This window comes from Bactrocera neohumeralis, unplaced genomic scaffold (assembly GCF_024586455.1).
Source record: "Bactrocera neohumeralis isolate Rockhampton unplaced genomic scaffold, APGP_CSIRO_Bneo_wtdbg2-racon-allhic-juicebox.fasta_v2 cluster09, whole genome shotgun sequence".
NCBI classification, from domain to species: domain Eukaryota; kingdom Metazoa; phylum Arthropoda; class Insecta; order Diptera; family Tephritidae; genus Bactrocera; species Bactrocera neohumeralis.
The window spans coordinates 8,145,728-8,167,341 of NW_026089622.1; the positions used below are offsets into that span (position 1 = coordinate 8,145,728).

Consider the following 21,614-nt stretch of genomic DNA (forward strand, 5'->3'; position numbering starts at 1 on the left):
GGTATATATTTTAGGGTATTTAGGACGTTTCATTGTCTATAACTACCGTCTCTGGTACGCAAAATTGAAACAGTAGTTCGCGAAGAGGTTCCTTAAGGTGTTCTACGTCTCTGGAGCGAAGGATTTTGGTTTGGGCATACTTTGAAAATTTGTCTTTAGCTGTAAGGACGAAATTTCGTTCGGTTATGTAAATATCAATATGTAAGATTTGTCCTGGAAATTGTGGAATAGGGGTGTCTCCTAGTTGTGGTTTGGTAGGGTGGCGGTCGTACTTATTTTCTTTGCAAACTGAGCATTGCTGAATAATTCTTTTTATTGTTTTGGTCATGGAGGGAAAATAGTAATTTTCTAAAATTTGAAGTTTGTTTTCACGAGAATTCCTATGTGCTCTTTTATGGGTATTTATGATTATTTCTTCTTGTTGCTGTTCGTCTGTCACATCCTGGACTTGGAGTTGAGAAAACCTGGTTTTATAGTTACTAAAGTGGATAGGGTATATTTCTTGAATTTTACCCATAGTTCTTTCGTCGGTTTTGATGCAATTTATTATGGAGGGGTTTAGGTACCCTTTTAGGAGATTTATTAATGTTCCTGAGTTATATTCCGGTTCTTCAATGACGTGTCTATGGTATGTGGGGAATACCATCTTGAATTGATAGGTAGAAATTGGGCCTGAATTTAGGAAGATTTGGTTTTTGAAAACGTTAATTGGGGATTCTACATGCCAAATTAAGTTATCGGATGAGCTCTCGTCACTATGCTGGGTTACTGACAAGGCGTTAATTGGTTCGGGAGGCGTTCTGATTTCTCCTATGACTTTAGTGGTATAGGTACGTTTATCATTTGGTTCCGTAAAGAGATTAGAAAAATTTTCGACTAAATTATTAATTTCCTTCTGATGTTTTTGTGACAAGTTATCTTCCTTAATATATATTTTGTTAACAGATTTTGAAGCTAGCTGCTTGATTTTAATTTTGGTATAGCCTTCTAACTCCATGAAGTTATTCTTTACGTGGATGACTGCGTCAAGCTCCTTAAGGCTATCATTCCCAATTATACCATGGAATGATGTCAGAGTTCGAAGGAGGTAGAATTTCAGTTTTTTGTCTGAGTTAAATAGGTTTAGAAAGGTATGCTGTTTGATTTCGATGTCTCCTGCTATGGATTTCGCAAAAAAAATGCTTTCGTTATTTATTGGATTGGGCATGATAGAGGATCGTATATAGTTTTTCGTAGATCCTGTATCTACTAAAATTTTCACAATATCTCCACTCTTCAGCCTGCATTCAACATAGGGCAGCGAAGAGTGACTCATTCTAAAAAATGTAAATCAGTTGTGTCTATGTAGGTATCGTCCTGACCTCCATCATTTCTGTCTCTGTAACATTCGTCATCGTAATGGCTAGAGTTGTCGTTCGTCTGCTCGTCAATTGTCGTGGTAGGATAGTAAGCTTGGGGTTGTTCGGAATCTATATGGAAATTCCTTTGGATTTTATTAGGGGACACAGGAGCTGGAGGGTTGCCAGGAGGAGGTCTTTTGTTAATAGGGTCATTATTACGTGGCCTATTCATATAAAAATAAAAATTAAAGTAGTCTTGAGTCTATGGTAATGTCCGTGAAATTTGAAAAGTTGGAATTTGGGTTAAGGGCGGCTTGAACCATGTTCCGCCGTTCAGTCCTTAAGACATTGTTCACAATTCCTGTGATCACGGTAGTTAACTCATTCATAGAGAATGAATTAGGAGAGGCAAGAGGCTGACCACAAGGTGCTGGTGGCCCTTGGGGTGCATTAAGTATTGGTGGCCGAACGAGGTTGTCAGGATTAACTGGCATGATTGATATATTTCTATTACTCACTTTTTTATTTTAAAAATTTAATTTATCCCTAGCTTATTTTGTTTTGAGTTAAAACTTTCCTTTCTAAATTTTTCACCTTTAGTTAGCTTATTTTAGATATATATTATCTCGTCTAGTTCAATTATTTTTTTCTGAATTACGCTCTCTTTCTTAAATTATGTCACTATTCTTAGATTGTGTTCACCTTTGCATTAAAGATTTCTTAAACATAGTTTGTTTCACATTAAAAAGTTTCACTTTTTATATTTTAAAACTTCTTTTACATATGTGAATATATTAATATTGATTCTTAAAATTAATTCTTACTCTAGTAGCAGGAACATTCTCCTGGGCAGGCGGCTAACGTCTTGCGTTTCCCGTTTGCTATTGGCGACTAGGGGGCCTCTTTTCCTGCACTTCTGTTGAGTCCTAGCCCAAGCCTTCGCCGTCTATGGGGTGGTAAGTATTATCCTTGTCTTCTAATAATAGCCGCTGAGTATCACGACAACGTCCGGTGTGTTTTACTTGGGCACCTGCTGACGACAGCCTTACTCCACGGCGCTCAAAAGCACAGCGGATCAAATCAATGCGTTGATCAGCGCCCTGAGAATGCAAAGCATTTTCAGTACCAATTGGCAGTGTGGAATGGACACACTAACCACCTTGGTAGGGTTCGAGGCCCATCTAAAACCTCTGCCGTGCTTTGGGTCCGGCACCCGGTTGCAATGCAACTCCACATTCAACTGACAAAGTCAGTTCTTCCTGCGATTTGGGTTTTAACCACAACCACCACGATACTCCCCGAGGGGCCAGTCCGCACGAGCAGGTTGGAGCGAACTCCAAGGGCTCATGCTCCACGTGGTACCAGAATTAAGTCTCCGGTCAGACCTCGTAGCCGAAACTACTACCAGTTGAGCTTCCATACGGCTCTGGACTGGTGGCCAGGGGTTGGACCCCATACACACATCACTTACACACACCAATCATACAGAAACTAACCCTAACTTCCAGCTAACCGCCTTCGCCGCTTAAACAGTTCACGCGCAAACGACCCTAACTGTTCGGTATTCCGACTAGTGGAGATCACACCACTAACATCTAATTGTCCATCCGTCCAGCTAATCCCCATACCACCCAAATCCCTAATGTCCGAGTACATCGGGCACTCCGCAATCAAATGCGACCAATTTTCTAACCCCGCCCCACAAAAACACCCCGACGTCTCCGAAAGGTGCCTCTGATGCAAAAATGCATTCAGAGGCCCATGCCCCGTAAGCAGGAAACCCAGACTCAGACAAAATCTGAAGTCTGGGTTATCCACAACGAACTCCACTGAGTATCACGACAGCACCAACTTTTTAACCAAGACTTGTGGATACACCTGCGAATTGTATTGATACTAAACGCGAAAGGCCCCAAGTTGGGCGCCAGTTAAGAAATTGTATGTTAATTTAAAAAAAAAAAAATTTATTTATTACTTGGTCGTTTCATTACAGAGCTAAGACTAAAACTTAAAAATTAATTTACTTAAAAGCTAAGCTAAGTTGCACTGGCCAACTGCTGACTTGATGTTGCCGATTCTCTGAATTGGCTTATTTGGGTTGCGCGTGTTGGATTTCCGCTTCACACCGAAAAATGGGCTTTTATGCTGATGAAAGCGCCTGGCTTTTGCTGTGGGAAATATTGTGCAACTAAAGATGCATTTCCGCTATGCTTTACTAATTATTGCTGATTACGCGTTATTATTTTTATTTAGTAATTGTTAACATTTGCCATGTTAACATGCATATGTATACGACATTGCCAAACAAATAATGTATACACGAACCAGCATACAAATATGCGTACACTTGTAAATATGTCACCCACAAAAACTACAAACATTGCTTTACAAAAACAACAATCGTTTGAAATAGGATCATACATACTTATATGCGTTCACATGTAGATATGTCACCCGCAAAAATTACGAATATTGTTCTAGAAAAACAACAATGGTTTCAAATAGCATGAGCGGCGTCATAAGCCAATAGCCATGGCAGCCAAATAGTCGATGACCACATTTGTAGAAAAACACACAACAACAAGATTTTCATTCATAAACGCAAGCGGACTTTCAACAGGCAAATTTGCTTCATTCATAAAAGCAGACACCATCACATCGTCCCGAACATGCCTTTGCCTACAAGCGTCTTTTCGCGACGATGGTAAAAGCTAAAAATTATAAATTGAACAAGTATTAGAAGGAAAAAGTGACAACCACGCAAATATAAGTATTCAAATATATTAGAATAAAATTGACAACATAGTTTATTTGTCGATTTTCAAGTCAAGAAATGTGTCAAAGGAAATATTCAATATTCCTCTGATTTATGTGCACAGTGGATCCCGATTAAGTAGTACTCCGCTTAAATGAAAATCATCCCTCTTAACTTCCTATATCTTGCTGCATCTCACGGTTTGTGTTTTGAAATACATCGAAATTATTGTTTTAAGTACCACTCGATTAAGTATCCGCACTCGCTTATGTGCCATATTATATTTTTATTTTTAACAAACCACAAAAATCTGTATCTTTGATTGTGGCACTAACAAGAATTGACTGTATTTGTCAAGGAATGTAAAAAATATTGTTACGCGGCTTGCAAAAATCTGCTTCGATATGTATGCAAGCTCATACAGAAACATACATATCTACGCTTGTTTGTTGGAGAAGCTGTTACAGCGACAAGGAAAGCAGTGGCAATTGATCGTTCGTTTGTGTTTTCGTCACAGCTCGGATTTTCTACCAACAACAAAACGTTTTTGTCGCGTCATTCTTTCGACACATTGACTCTTTGACATGAAAGCAAGAAATATGAGCTTCGCCATTGCACATTGGATTCGCTTGTATGGAACAGCGGCCAAAAATACTTTTCTTGACATAGCGGGTTGAAATTCTTTCCAAAAATAAAGATAAGAAATAATAAAAAAATTTGACAAATCAAACGACTATATCCAATAGCATAGGAATGATCGAAACAAACTTAATAATTTTTTTTTTTAATAAAATGAAATTATTTTATTTTATCTACATTGCAGTTATATTTTTAGAAAAATGTTGTTTTACATATACATGCATATCATCAAAAATCCAATATATAAAAACAATAAAAGAAAAATTAAGGAAACAAAAATTATATAACAATTTGCAGTGAAAGATTCGCTGATCCATCTACCATAGTAAGGTGCAAGCTATGTGTAATAACTATTTTTCTATTAGATGCGGTTAATTGTGTTGACTTCAAAAGGCTAATTTTTTCCTTAAAATACTTCTCTTCTTTAATCGATAGTTCGGTTGTCTCTTTCTTGAATTGAAATCTGATCGGTCTACAGTAACGAGTCGGTGATGGTCTGGGGTTTTTCCAAATTATTTGATCATCTATTTACGAAACTAGTTGGAGAGGTACGTATGATGTTACAAATAAGCTTCTATCGTTCAAATCACTGGATGAAAACTTTTGATTATACTCGCTATGCCCCGTACTTCCGTCAAAGCCCCATTTTCCAATTAAAGTTAGATTGCTAACTGCATTCTCAGGAATAGTTTCAATTAAGTTGGTCTGAAGCTCTATTATACTAGATGCTGTACTGTTAAGTAAGCTCTGCAATTCGACTTCCGCATGAGATTCGTCTACAAAAATATTGTCTGGGTATCTACTTTTTTTGAATTTTGTATTTTTTGATAGCTTGGAAACAAATCAAAGGAAATTTTGCTGTTCACAAAATTTCTTATCACCAAATATTGGTGTTTCGACATAGAGGTCTCCATTAAGAGTGAAATAACTTCAATGGGATCTGCTGGCAGAATCGTTTGGTTCTGATGTTCATTGCGTAGAGCAGAAACAGCGGATTCATCTATTTCACTCAGTTGAGCTATACGACGTCGCTTAGTTCTCGTTGAAGAGTCAGCAAAATCCAGTTGAGGACGGCCACGATGAGTACTTTCCTCCATCTGCTGCGATTTACACTGCTTGCGTTTTAACAAAATCGATTCCTCTTTATTCAGCCAACCAGATTGGTATTGAAGAACTGAAGATTTTTTGCGTTTATATTTCTTCCAAAAAGTTGAAATTGTTTTACAGATGTTCTCAACTTTTTTCGACAGATCGCTCAACTCTGTAATGTAGACGTTGTTTTGAATATTCCCCTGCACAACTGAAATCAATTTCGTCAGTTTTTCTGCTTTGGTTCCGTGTTCTGTGCACCATATATTAAAAATATGCAGGCGTGTAAACACACACTTATGGGAAGAACCTACATCAAAAATTATTCAAAGGAAACATAAACAAAATTTAGATATTTATTTATTAACAGTTTTGCAAAAATATACACAGCTACAAAAGACGAAGACAGACCAACACAGCACAATAGACAAAAGGACAACTTAAACGGCCTTAGTATTTTTACGATTATACAGACATCTGCACATTTCTGCAGATAAGTTTAACACATTCAAACCTTAAAAGTAAGACAAACACAATGACATACAAACCAATTTCTGGATTTTCTTGGAACACAACTAAAACTTTAACTAAACATAAAAAAGACGTTCACAAAATACACAAAATAGATACTATCGATAAAATTAGTTTTTCATGAAATACTTTACAAGGATGTTAATTAATAACATCTCGATTTAAAGTTAATACCTTCAACTTCAAAATGCATTTTAAATAATCCAATTCCGAGCACCCTAGCAAACGTTTGATCTCTTTGAAGTTCGATTTTAATTTTACAAAATCACTCTGCGCGCAGCTGCGTTGCGAAAATGAACACGTGTTCACGCTTTCAATGCTGTTTTTAGAAAGTCTCGTTAGATTTTCAGAAAAATGCGGTATGGTTTAAAGAAGATTGGACATTTAAGAGACAATTGGTTTACATTTTGTTTCAATCATGTGTGGTTGATTTTTTTGATTTTTGGCCTCTGACGGATCCACTGTGCATTGGTTGTACGCGTCAAAGGAAATTTCGCATAAAGCATTGAATGAACATATTTACATACATTTGTTGCATGTAGACAAATTTACAAACATTATGCGTATGGTTATTTTATATTTGTTTACATGCACACATAATTATACATATATGGGCAAATGTGCGACCGCTTGGTCTTTTAACATGTTATCAAAACTTTTAATGGTCTGCAAAGAAATATTTTTTTTTTATAGTAGAGGGAAGCATCGAGAGCCGAAGTGCGGAACTTTAATCCGCTAAACCTAACCTACTCCCAACTCAGGACTCTCCCACGGAACCACCGGCTAGGTATTACTTCGTGGGAGGGACAAGACATTTAAGTCTTCTCTATTGCGCGGACTGACGGACGCCTAGTCTGTTGAAAAGATCTCAGTTTGGTCATTATGAACGCTGACGCTTCGCTGACAGCTTTCCATTTATTAGTCGACTGACACATGAGTGCCGTCAAGTTATCGACCGTAAAACTACCACCGAGTGTGGTTTTTAGCTGTTCCCTTGTATTCGGAAATCGAGGGCAATGAAATAATACATGTTCAGAGTCTTTTACATACTCTGTATACGTCGGACAGTTCGGACGCTAGAGTTCATCTCCGTGGATGTCAATGGGCGGCATGCTGGCTGATACTTCAGCAGCGTCGGTTGATATAGTCCGGAAAGCACTTATTACCCGAATTGCAGAAAGCTTATGCACTATAATTATTTGTTTTGCATACGCTTTTATATCCATTGCCTGTATCCATGCTGGTGCCGCATACAGTATTACGGAGCTCATTGCTTTCGCTATTAAGAATCGCCGGCTGGAACGCACACAGCCTCTATTGGTCATCATTCTCGATAGGGCATTATAAATTCTGTTTGCCTTGGCGGAAGTATACTCCAAGTGTTCTTTAAATTTTAATTTGAAATCTAATATTACCCCCAGATACTTCAATTGCGGCTGCGAGATATTCTTGCATTCCCCCATGGTGAGCTCTTTTCGTTCTTCTATCTTCCTAGTGCTTATCAGTAAAACTTCTGTTTTTCCTCAGCCAGTTTCAGACTCATAGAAGAGAACCATTGGCGTAGACTATTTAAGCACTTATTACATCTATTTCTCAGGTCGGCTAGTTGTTTGGCGACTGCTACCACCATGAGGTCTGTTTCACGTCTGTTGGTTGCTGTCTTCTTAGCACCCCGTTATACATAAGGTTCCATAATAGTGGGCCTAACACTGAGCCTTGTGTTACTCCACTTGAGAGAGAGTAGCTCTTGGTGCCTTCGTCCGTCTGAAAAGTCAGCTTTCTGTTTTTAAAATAGCTCGTTATTGTTTTTATGAGGTATTCAGGGGCCCTTATTTCATCCAGGGCTTTAATTATGTCTCCCCATTTTGCTGAGTTGAACGCATTTTTTACATCAAGGGTAATCAGCGCACAATACTTTTTTGTGCCACCTTTCCATCTTTTGCCACTTACTGCACATTTCGCAATATCGACGACTTCTCGTAGTGCGTCATTAGTGGATCTCTTTTTTATAAAGCCGTATTGTCTCTCTGGTAATCCGCCGGCTTTTTGGATTGCTAGTTCCAAGCGGTTTCTTACAATGCCTTCGTACACTTTCTCAATCGTGTCGAGCATCTAATGTAGGAAATGGATGCATGTGTAGGGAATAACGCTTCGATAACATTTTTCATAAATGATGCGTTCTTAGGTTGCTGCGACTTATTTTTGAATTCCGAAATACAAATTTTGTATGCCGAGGGGTCTATGTTCGCTTCCTTACATAGCTTTTCGAAACAGGAGCTCTTACTACGGATAATGGCTGACTTCAGAAGCTTTTTTTTGGCATTTATATGCTTCTCTGAGGCGGATTTCGTTTTCCCCTCCCTGGTTTCGCTCTGCGCGACGTCTAGCTGAGTGACTGAGCTTCCTCAGCTTGGCAATTTCGGCGCTCCACCAGTATACCGGCTTTCGATTGCTATTGTATCTTGTCCTGCGCATAGTTGCGTCGCATGCTGCAACTAATTCCTTCTGCACAGCGGATACTAAGTGGATGGCGTCTTCGCCTGGTGCCTTTGCCGCACTCCAGACGCTCTCAAAGACGTCAGTATCAAATTCCTTTTCACGCCAACTACTTTTTCGAGAGGGATTTCTGCGAGACAGTTCCCTTTCTTGAGAGAACGAAACTTCAGCGATTATAGCCATATGGTCGCTATTTGTGTAAATATCTGATACCTTCCACTTAATATGTCTGCTAAGCGTGTCGTTAGCAAACATTAGGTCTATTATAGAACCTTTATTACCCTTTTGAAACGTATTTTTTTGCCATTGTTTAGAATCGTGAGGTTAGTTTGACTCAAAAATTCTAGAATGAGGCGACCACGGTGATTTGTAATTCTGCTACCCCAAGTGGTCTATTAAAATCACCCGCTATTATTATTGGCGATTTGTTTCTGGTCTCTAGAGACAGCCCCAGGAGAAAATCTTCAAATTCTCTAATTGTTGCGCTAGGACGAGCATGGCAGCTTACAAAATATATACCTTGTATCTTCGCCCATGTAAAGCCGTTATGGACTTATTTGGAGCGGGATGAGAAAACTTGTCCTTTGCAGGCGCATATTGCAGCCTTGCCACTTCTATCTTTACACCAAGTGCTCTCCGAACGCAGTCTATATGGTTCGCTTAGTAAGGCGACATCTATATTTAGTTTAGCTGTAACAACCTAATTTTTTCATTGTTTTCATCATTTGTACGTACTTCGGACATGTCGAATTTAAGACGGAGTGCTCTCCTTTGCAAATTATACAGCTCGGGGCATTTTTGCGTACTTTTGCTACATGCCCTGCAGCTCCGCAGCGTGTACAGAGGGCTGACCGATCAGTCTGACTGAGACATTTGTGAGCTATATGACCCAGTTGGAAGCACATAAAACATCGGGTAATGGGTGAGTATTCTCTAAGACGACAGATAGTCCACCCTATCTTCACTTTGCTCAATTTTAGTGCAACTTTAGCGTCTTGAGCGTGCAGACAAATAAGAGCTATTTGTGTGCCACTTCGGGTTTTTCTCATATTTTTGACGCTTGATTTCTCCAGGTTTTAGAACCCACGCTCTTTTTTTAGTGCCTCGCAGATTTCTTCTGGTGTTGTAATTTCGTCTAAGTCCTTACAGACTATTGTAACGTTATGGGCTTTTAGCTGTATCAGCGCCATTTCACCCACCGCTCCCTCTAAGACGGTTTGAAATGATTCGGCTCTCTTGTCTGCCTGATTTTTCAACTCGATGAGTAGGTCTCCTTTCATCGTCTTCCATATGTAGGTCACGTTTGATCCCAGCTCTTCAAGACTACTGTCGCTTTTTATCTTCCGGAGAATATCAGCATAAGACGGACCCTCCATTTTGGTTATTATGATGGCGTCCGGTTTCGTTCTAATTTTCTTCTGAATCGGTTTCTTCTTTTTCACAGCATCCACCGAATTTTCACCTGGCCTATGTTGACCCGTAATATTTTCTTGTATTACTTTCGTTGGCTCACTGTTTACTTGTTGCACCTTTTCAGTAGCTTGTTTTGGTTTTTTCGTGGGGGGGTAGGTCACCCGATGCTTCACGCACGCGCTTAGGGGTATTCATCTCTTTAAAAATATGAGATATCTGGGTTGCTTTCTCAACGATATTTATTTTTTCTCCGGTTTCTCGGTTTTTTATATAGGCTCATTATGCTACTCAGTAAATCGCGCATAGCTTGATTTACGTGCCTTTGACCAGCCATCATATTTTCCAACTCTTTAATTTTACAACCCAGCTTATTAAAATGGTCGGAAGTTTCATTATTTAGTGAATTCTCTTCACTTCTGCTTGCTCGGTCAGTAGTTTCATCGCTAATTGTTGATCCAGCAGCAGTGGATTCCCCATTCCTGCCGTTAGGAGGCGTTCTCAAAATTTTAGAATTTCTCCGGAAAGGATTCTCTGGTGTACGGCCCATACTATTCTCAGAGGCCATGCCTCAGTGAGAAAATAGTCTGGCTACACCTGTCAATCAGTATGTTCATTCCCTACCGCTAAAACCTTACTTATATTTTCAATGGTTGGCAACGCCTAACCCAAAAGCAAAACGAAAAGGGAGAAAGCGAAAACGGAGAACAGCTGATTAATCAAAACAAAACGGCATAAAAATATGTGCATTTTGCTGTGATTTGCTGTTAGTAGGGGAAATGGAAAAGAAACTTCAAACTAAAAAATTTGCAAGTTTGCCACGTAAAAGCACAGGTATGTACAAATGAATTTTTATTTAAAACAAATTGTACTTAGCTATTTCTCTAGGCTTATTATCCACTTGAATCCTCCGGACTTCCGGTAAGTACCAAGACAAAAACTATGTAAGGTCATTGTGAAAATTGGGATTAATCCAAGAAAAATCAAGAGGGTAAAAAAAAACACTTCCACTTCACTCGAGTAGTATGAATATGCAAAGAAATATGTAGGTATATAAATATGTCATTATACATTTACATTAATTAAATAATTAGGTAATAATACAAATATGATTTTATTATACATATATTTCCAAAGATCTAAGAAATTCATCATGAAATAGTTCAATTTATACGTACATATGTATGTATGTACATAAATTATATGCAGAGTCGTTTGCTCATTGTAAATATGCGAATCTGTAAGCGTAAATTCCTTAACATCGGCAACAGCTAATTTTAATGAGCGTGTTTCACCACTGCTAGCTAAGAAGGAGAAATGTTAACAGTGGCGCGTGAACAGAGCTGAGCATTTAATGAAAATTATGCTCAGGAATATACATTGCTATTATAGACATATGTTGGCCTTTTGCTTATATTATACGCTTACATACTTACCATCATATTAATTGATATGATTATCATTTTGCGTATTTTTATGAATACATGCAAAACTGATAATATTCTAATTATATATATTATGCTTTTTCCAAAACAATAATTGTAGTTAATGTACGAAAAAGAGCTATTTTTTGAAGTTATACTTCTTATACGAGTTCGGAAAAGGTTGCGATAGATTCAGGTTGCGCAACCTTGCTCAATATGAATCTACGCAACCTTGTCTGCGAAGATGTTCGAGCAGTAAGCGAAGCGGAGACAATCGGCGATCGCTTGTTCGTTTCTTTCGGCACAGCTCGGCTTTTCTACCAACAACACAATGTTGCCATGCTTATGCTGTTGTTGTTTTTGTAGAACAATGTTTCAATTTTTGGTTGGTGACATATTCAATTAAAAAATCAATTCTGTTGGGATTCGAACCTACGTACCTAGGTGCTCGTCGTCACTTTTGAAGCGCTTACCACCAACACCACCATTGACACTTGAATTGCGTTGCCCTAATTATGGTTTGGTTATGCATGAAAGAAATATACAATGAATCGCCGATTGTTACCTCTTTTTTTGCTGCTGCTGCGCATAAATATGTTTGTATGCTTGTTCATTATTGAAGTTATACTCCTTTTTCTTTCCTTTGTTTTCCATTTCTGCGAATTCTCAACTATTTTATGTGCCCTTTTATTGAAATACCCTGCGTTGGCCGTTGAAAAATTAAGGCTATACTTTACAGGAATTTCTGTAGTTAGTCTTCATTTACATTTTTTGGAAATCGTACCGCGATGACGAGGTATATCGTTTTATCTGACAGCGTGAGGTTTAAGAAGTTCATTTCTAATTTTGTCTTGTGGCATATTAGAAATGATGTTTCTTCGAAAATCGTTCGCTTACAACGGATAAAACGACTTCTGAGTGGTGATTTTAATGAATAAATTCCTTTTGGTTGAAATGCTCTGTGTTGGCCGTTGAAAAGTTAAGACTATAATTGTCAGGATCATTCATTTCTTCAAAGAAATAAATGACCTTTAGAAATATGCATATTTGCATTATTTCGTTGTCATTTCCATATTCGTAGCAATAGAATTTCTATGGCATAAGTAAAGTAATGGCCACCGATTGTCACCCCTTGCCGCTGTAGCAGCTTCGCCTACAAACATTCGTAAATACATATGTATGTATGTATACGTATGATCGTGAATACATATCGACGCAGATTTTTGCGAGAAGTACCAGAAAGTTGTCCCCGAGCATGCCTTTGCCTACAAGCGTCTTTTCGCGACGATGGCAAAAGCTAAAAGTCATGATTTTAACAATTTCTGATATTTATATGCAAAAAAAATAAACTTGACAACATAGTTTATTTGTCGATTTTCAAGCCAAGAAATGTGTCAAATAAAATATTCAATATTCCTCTGATTTATGTGTACAGTGGATCCCGGTTAAGTATCCGGGATGTGCTTGCGTTCCACGTACTTAGTGTACAGCTGCAGCACATCGTGTACTAACTTTATAGTAGCAGGTTAGTTGCGAAATAAGTTTAAACGAGGTGGAGTGTTTAAGGAGTGGAGGATGCGGTATAAAAGCTAGCAGATCCGTTGAAGCTTCTGTGACGGTGGCGAACCGACACCGCCTCTTAGAACTAAAGTTGACCGGTACACAGCGTGGCGCACTGGGAATCCTCGAAACTCTAACAACGACTTCTCTGTTGCTAGTGTTAAAAGGGTGATGTGAGCTTGCTCTGCCGAGGTGTGAGCCACGTTGTTTGCCTGTTATGTGCATTGGGCGTAGGATTAGTAGCCTTCGTTGCCACGGTCCGTCCGTGTTTTCCGGGACCGGTCAAGCGAACAGGCCTCAGGGAACTGGGGTAGGAGCATAGACATCGAGGTACCCGTTCCTGTCTATTTCGGCCCGCCCCCTACACACGATGCGCTGGTAAAACAAAACAGAAGATAATGAATAACTTACTGACAAACAATGCAACCAACGCTACGAGCAACAGTGATAACAGTAGAAACATCTATGCCGCTCTGATGAGCAGCGGACCTAGAGCAATTAACAACGGAATTAGCAGGAAGCTAGATATAAACTCCTCTCAGGGAACACCAAGTTCGGATATAGACCCCTTTAAACGGGCACCGAGATAAGGTAGATCGCCCACAAATGCGCTGAGTGTTGAAAAGCCGACAAGGGCAAGATCATCACCACCAGCCAGGTGTTTTAGAACCCACGCTCTTTTTTTAATTCTGGTGTTGTACTTTCGTCTAAGTCCTGAAGACTTGTTACAAGCTCCCTTAAGACAAATGTTCTTCTGCCTGATTTTTTCAACTCGATGAGTAGGTCTCCTTTCATCGTCTTCCATATGTAGGTCACGTTTGATCCCAGCTCTTCAATTATGATGGCAAAATCGGTTTCTTCTTTTTCACAGCATCCACCGAATTTTCACTCTGGCCTATGTTGACCCGTAATATTTTCTTGTATCTCACTGAACCTTTTCAGTAGCTTGTTTTGGTTTTTTCGTGGGGGTAGGTCACATTTCACGCACGCGCTTAGGTATTCATCTCTTTAAAAATATGAGATATCGGGTTGCTTTCAACGATATTTATTTTTCTCCGGTTTCTCGGTTTTTTATATATAGGCTCTTGCTACCGTAAATCGAGCTTGATTTACGTGCCTTGACCAACCATCATATTTTCAACTCTTTAATTTTACAACCCAGCTTATTAAAATGGTCAAGTTTCATTATTTAGTGAATTCCTCGGTCAGTAGTTTCATGAAAAATTCTCAATGTGTGTTCAGCATGTTCATTCCACCACCGCTAAAACCTTACTTGTTCAACGCCTAACCCAAAAGCAAAAACGAAAAGGGAGAAAAGGAAAACGGAGAACTTGATTAATTTATGTGCATTTTGCTGTGATTTGCATTTCAAACTAAAAATTTGCAAGTTTTGCCACGTAAAGCACAGGTATGTACAAATGAATTTTTATTTAAAACAAATTACTTAGCTATTTCTCTAGGCTTATTATCCACTTGAATCCTCCGGACTTCCGGTAAGAAAGACGGTCCTTTCCGAAAAAATCAAGACTTCACTCGAGTAGTATTATGCAAAGAAATATGTAGGTATATAAATATGTCATGTACATTTACATTAATTAAATAATTAGGTAATAATACAAATATGATTTTATTATACATATATTTCCAAGAAATTCATTCAATTTATACGTACATATGTATGTATGTACATAAATTATATGCAGAATCGGCTCATTGTAATGATGTAAGCGTAGGAACATCGGCAAGCTACAAAATGTTAACAGTGGCGATGAACAGAGCTGGCATTTAATGAAAATTATGCTCAGGAATATACATTGCTATTATAAATATGTTGGCCTTTTGCTTAAATTCTGAAATGTATTAATTGATATGATTACATTTTGTCTTTATGAATACTGCAAAACATAATATTCTAATTATATATATTATGTTTTTTGAAGCAAAAACAATAATTGTTTCTGAAAAGAGCTTTTTGAAAAAAAACGCATAAATGCAAAATTCATCGAGTTCTGAAATTTGGTTCATGATTTACTTTTTGAAGATTATTTAAATGTTGCGCAACCTTTCCAATATGAACTTTTTCGACATTTCGTAGCTACGCAAATGCTTTCTGCGTAAGACTGGCCCCAGCAGTAAAGGCGTTAAAAGCTATCATTACGGCGATCGCAGTTCCCGAAGTTTCGGTCAACATTCGGCTGTTCTAGATTAATACCAAAAACTTATCGCGAACATTCGTTTCCAATCGGAAAAAATACTTGATTCCATTCAGTAAATGCATTTTTCATGCATTTGGCCACCAAGTTTAACGGTGACATATTCAAAAAAATAATCCAGCAACTATTCCAGCTTTGGAAGATTTCGAAGAATCGTCGTCACTTTTGAAGATTACCACCAACACCACCATTGACACTTGAATTGCGTTGCCCTAATTATGGTTTTTTTAAAAAAAGTTATCAAGCATAAATATACAATGAATCGCCGATTGTTACCTCTTTTTTTGCTGCTGCTGCGCATAAATATGTTTGTATGCTTGTTCATTATTGAAGTTATACTCCTTTTTCTTTCCTTTGTTTTCCATTTCTGCGAATTCTCAACTATTTTATGTGCCCTTTTATTGAAATACCCTGCGTTGGCCGTTGAAAAATTAAGGCTATACTTTACAGGAATTTCTGTAGTTAGTCTTCATTTACATTTTTTTGGAAATCGACACGCGATGACGAGGTATATCGTTTTATCTGACAGCGTGAGGTTTAAGAAGTTCATTTCTAATTTTGTCTTGTGGCATATTAGAAATGATGTTTCTTCGAAAATCGTTCGCTTACAACGGATAAAACGACTTCTGAGTGGTGATTTTAATGAATAAATTCCTTTTGGTTGAAATGCTCTGTGTTGGCCGTTGAAAAGTTAAGACTATAATTGTCAGGATCATTCATTTCTTCAAAGAAATAAATGACCTTTAGAAATATGCATATTTGCATTATTTCGTTGTCATTTCCATATTCGTAGCAATAGAATTTCTATGGCATAAGTAAAGTAATGGCCACCGATTGTCACCCCTTGCCGCTGTAGCAGCTTCGCCTACAAACATACGTAAATACATATGTATGTATGTATACGTATGATCGTGAATACATATCGACGCAGATTTTTGCGAGAAGTACCAGAAAGTTGTCCCCGAGCATGCCTTTGCCTACAAGCGTCTTTTCGCGACGATGGCAAAAGCTAAAAGTCATGATTTTAACAATTTCTGATATTTATATGCAAAAAAAATAAACTTGACAACATAGTTTATTTGTCGATTTTCAAGCCAAGAAATGTGTCAAATAAAATATTCAATATTCCTCTGATTTATGTGTACAGTGGATCCCGGTTAAGTAGTACTCCGGGATGTGCTTGCGTTCCACGTACTTAGTGTACAGCTGCAGCACATCGTGTACTAACTTTATAGTAGCAGGTTAGTTGCGAAATAAGTTTAAACGAGGTGGAGTGTTTAAGGAGTGGAGGATGCGGTATAAAAGCTAGCAGATCCGTTGAAGCTTCTGTGACGGTGGCGAACCGACACCGCCTCTTAGAACTAAAGTTGACCGGTACACAGCGTGGCGCACTGGGAATCCCTCGAAACTCTAACAACGACTTCTCTGTTGCTAGTGTTAAAAGGGTGATGTGAGCTTGCTCTGCCGAGGTGTGAGCCACGTTGTTTGCCTGTAACCAGCCCCTTCGGGCTCTGGTCAAGAAGTGTGCATTGGGCGTAGGATTAGTAGCCTTCGTTGCCCCGGGCGAGCGCCGGTCCGTCCGTGTTTTCCGGGACCGGTCAAGCGAAGGACAGGCCTCAGGGAACTGGGGTAGGAGCATAGACATCGAGGGTATACCCGTTCCTGTCTATTTCGGCCCGCCCCCTACACACGATGCGCTGGTAAAACAAAACAGAAGATAATGAATAACTTACTGACAAACAATGCAACCAACGCTACGAGCAACAGTGATAACAGTAGAAACATCTATGCCGCTCTGATGAGCAGCGGACCTAGAGCAATTAACAACGGAATTAGCAGGAAGCTAGATATAAACTCCTCTCAGGGAACACCAAGTTCGGATATAGACCCCTTTAAACGGGCACCGAGATAAGGTAGATCGCCCACAAATGCGCTGAGTGTTGAAAAGCCGACAAGGGCAAGATCATCACCACCAGCCCTGCAAGATAGCACACCACAGGCTAAGCAAGCACTCTCATATGTAGACTACACGAGAGAACTAGGAGAAGAGATTAAGAAGCTAACGGAATTGATGTGTCCACCCTAGCGAACCACCAATAATAACATAAGTGACCTTCTTAGTAGCATAGGAGTACTATATGGAAAAGCACAGAGTGAGCACATAAAAATGAAAGAAAGAAGAAACTTTCTGAATATGCCCCCGACCACGGATGCAATACCAAAAAGACCCCGTGATGAAAAGCAGGCCAAAAGACGGACCCCACCGAAGAAAAACAAACCCACCCATGCCGAGGAGTCAAGGCAGCCTAAAGAGGGGAAAAGAGATAAGCCTACCATAGGTGCCCCAAAGGATGATTGGACCGAGGTAAAACGGAAGAAGCGGACGACATATAAGCAGCCGCGACGGCCTGATGCCATCATAATTGCGCGAACAGGGAATATGACCTACAGCGACATTCTCAGGGCAGTTAAGAAAGAAGATGCTCTCCAGAAGCTGGGTGAAAATGTAACCCGAATTAGAAAGACGGCCAAAGGCGAAATGTTGCTAGAATTAAAAGATGCGCAAAAGGAAAATACAAGCGACTTCACAAATGAGATAGGTAAAGTTCTGGGGAATCAGGCAAAAATTAAAGCACTTACCCACGAAACAACGATAGATATTCGGGATCTAGACGAAATAACCTCTGAAGACGACATCTGCACTGCTATACGTGCACAAATAAAGGAGCTAGATGAGATTGATAAAGCATCACTAAAAAGCCTCAGAGCGGCATATGCGGGCGCAAACAGCCGTGCTAAGCCTCTCTGCTCACCAGGCGAGATTCCTACTTGACGCGAGGAAAATAAAAGTAGGATGGGTTGTTTTCCGGATCAGGGAAAGACCGACCCTTAAGAAGTGCTAAAGGTGCTTGGAATATGGCCACCAAGCGAAGAATTGCAGCAACCCAGCTGACAGAAGCCAGTGCTGCCTTAAATGTGGAGAAAAGGGGCACTTTGCAAAGACATGCGAAAAAAAACCATCCTGCGACGTGTGTAAAAAAATGGTCGAGAGAGCACAGACAACCAAATTGGGAGTAAAAAATGTCATATGTACATAGAAGCGTGCAAAAAAACGAAAACATGAGAGTCTTGCAACTTAACCTCAACCACTGCGAAGCAGCGCAAGAGTTACTCACGCAAACGGTGTTTGAGCAAAAAGTGGACATAGCAATAATAAGCGAGCAGTACAAAAATCTGGGTACTGAAAACTGGAGCTCCGATGAAACAAAAAAAGCTGCTGTATGGGCCTGCGGGAACAAGCCATTCCAAAGCAAGCCATTATCAGGACAAGCCTACTGCACACGTGCAAAAATCTGTGGCATAAACTTTTACAGCTGCTACATCCCACCGAGCGCTCAACAAAACGAATACGAAAGAACTCTAGATAATCTGGTACGAGACATTGCAAATACAACAATGAACATTGTAGTAGGAGACTTCAATGCATGGGCAATAGAATGGGGCAACACCCACACAAATAGGAGAGGGGATGCGCTCCTAAAGGCGTTCTCAACGCTTGACATTGTGCTGTTAAATACTGGTAACAAGAACACCTTTGAAAAGAACGGACTCGGTTCCGTAACTGACATAACTTTTGCCAGTAGCTCCCTGGTGCGGAAGATTACCTGGCAGGAAAGCGACCTACACACGCACAGTGACCACCTGGCCCTCTTGATAGAAATAGACAACCCCACGCCGTTACAAGGATTCTGTCCATCAAGAAAAGCCCAAACCAGAGGCTGGAAAGTCGACACCCTTGATGAAGAGGTATTCAAGCTGATATTGGATAGCAACCCGAACAACGCTGCTGCAGAAACGGAACAACAGGCGGAACACTTAATACGACACATCAGCAAGGCATGTGACGCCGCTATGTGCAGAAAAGGCAAGGCACGCACAGGAAACCTGCATACTGGTGGAATGACGAAATTGAAGTCCTACGAAGCGAATGTCACAAAGCAAGGCGCCTGTGCCAAAGAGGGCGACAATCGACGAATTACGCAGTGCTACAGGAATGTTTTAAGAGGAAGCGAAACGACCTCAAAAAACCTATTAAAAGGAGAAAGGCCTGCTGCTTCAAAGAGCTGTGCAATAAACTCGACGAAAATCCATGAGGTGATGCCTACAGGATAGTGAAAGGCCAAGCTCCAACTTGTCCCAAACTACTAAAGACTGTAGTAGATACCCTCTTTCCCGCGCAACCGCCAGAAGAATATCGATCAGAAGCAACCGGAACAGTACCTACACCAGTCACTAACAAAGAGGTTGTAGAGGCAGCAGAAAGGTTCGCCAATAACAAGGCATCAGGGCTGGACGGCATACCTAACAGGGTCCTAAAGATAGCCATAAAACACAACACTGACCCGTTCACAAGATTGTTCGAAAAGTGCCTACGAGAGGGCTTATTTCCAAAAATTTGGAAAATGCAACGTCTGGTTCTAATTCCAAAACCAAACAAACCGCCTGGTGAACCACACTCGTACCGACCACTGTGCATGTTAGACACGGTGGGGAAAATACTAGAACGAATAATAAGCGTACGCCTGGAGCAACATCTCGAAAAAGAGCAAACCGGACTGGCCGATAACCAATATGGATTTCGCAGACACAGATAAAAAAAAAACGCAATCAAAAAGCTTACTGACGTCGCAAGTAAAGCTATAGAAGGAACTCGATGGATGTATGGCTCTAAAGAGTACCGCGCGGTAGTCACTTTCGATGTTAAGAATGCCTTTAATTCAGCCTACTGGCCGCATATAATAAGAGCTCTCCAATTAAAGAAAACACCACCCTATTTGCTGAATATCGTCTCCAACTACCTGTCGGACAGGGTCCTGCTATACGAGACAGACGAAGGACCACAACGCTATATGGTGACGGGCGGGGTTCCACAAGGCTCAGTCCTAGGCCCACTCCTGTGGAATATCTTATATGATGGAGTGCTGCGCCTCCCATTACCCAAGCAGGTGCAAATAATTGGATACGCGGATGACATCGCGGTGACTGTGGTAGCAAAAGAAATTCACGAAATAGAGCGTTTGTGCAATCATGTAGCGGAAAAAATACAAGAATGGCTTAGGGTAACAAAGCTTCAACTAGCTTGCCAAAAGACGGAAGCAGTACTAATCACAAGCTGGAAGAAGTTAGAGGTCGCTACACTCAATATTGACGGATATACCATTACCACACAGCAATCTCTGAGATATCTAGGAGTGATGATAGACTCGAGGTTAAGTTACAAGACGCATATAGACAAAGCTTGTGAAAAACCATCTAGGGTGATGGCGGCGCTAACAAGGATAATGGCCAATATTGGTGGACTAAGTCAGAATAGACGAGTCCTCTTGGCCAAAGTGAGCCAATCTATACTTATGTATGCTGCACCCATATGGGGGATAGCGCTGCAGCAGAAAACATACGCAGAAAAGGCGAAATCAATAGTATCAGGCGGCTGGAGTTATATCAGGCCTCATGCCACCAGACATAATGGCCATGGAAATGAAGCGAGTATTCGACAAAACGAAAAGCACTGGCGCCCGCTTAACGAATGAAGAGAGGAAGCAGGAAAGACAAAGGAGCCTAACCGAATGGCAGAAACGATGGGACGAAGCAACTACGGGGAGATGGACGCACAGGCTTATTAGAAGCATACAACCATGGATAGAACGGAAACACTGCAATGAAAATGCATTACATATCTTTTTTTCCTGCCCAAAATATGAAAAAGAAAGACTAGAAATAGAGAATGTGATAAACGATCGCGTGACTCCGGAGAACATAGTGCCTTACATGATCGAATCGAAAATGGTCTGGGACAGAATGAGAGCGTGGGCAGCTATAGCTATGCAAGAGTTAAAAAATAAAGAGTGGCAACGCAGCGAAAACAGAAGGATTAATCGGAATCAAACCGAAAACGTGTGAATGAAGAGCCGAATGGCTAAGCTTGGTCCCACGATGTAATGCCTAACGGTGGTTCCGTGGGCCAAATATAAGCAAAGATGACGGATTTCAGGGTTTAGTACGTAGGCGCACTGTGTCGCAAGTCCAGCTTGGGAGTGCGGCCAACACGAATCGTGCATATCGTCCGGAAAAATGACGATATCTTTGAAGATTACCC

General features: G+C 40.1%; 2 pseudogenes; both read left to right on the forward strand.

Moving 5' to 3' along the window:
* The first annotated feature begins 12,406 nt into the window (after positions 1 to 12,406).
* On the forward strand, positions 12,407 to 12,607 carry LOC126764798 (small nucleolar RNA U3; annotated as a pseudogene).
* A 3,283-nt stretch (positions 12,608 to 15,890) lies between these two features.
* On the forward strand, positions 15,891 to 16,092 carry LOC126764811 (small nucleolar RNA U3; annotated as a pseudogene).
* The last annotated feature ends 5,522 nt before the right edge of the window (positions 16,093 to 21,614 follow it).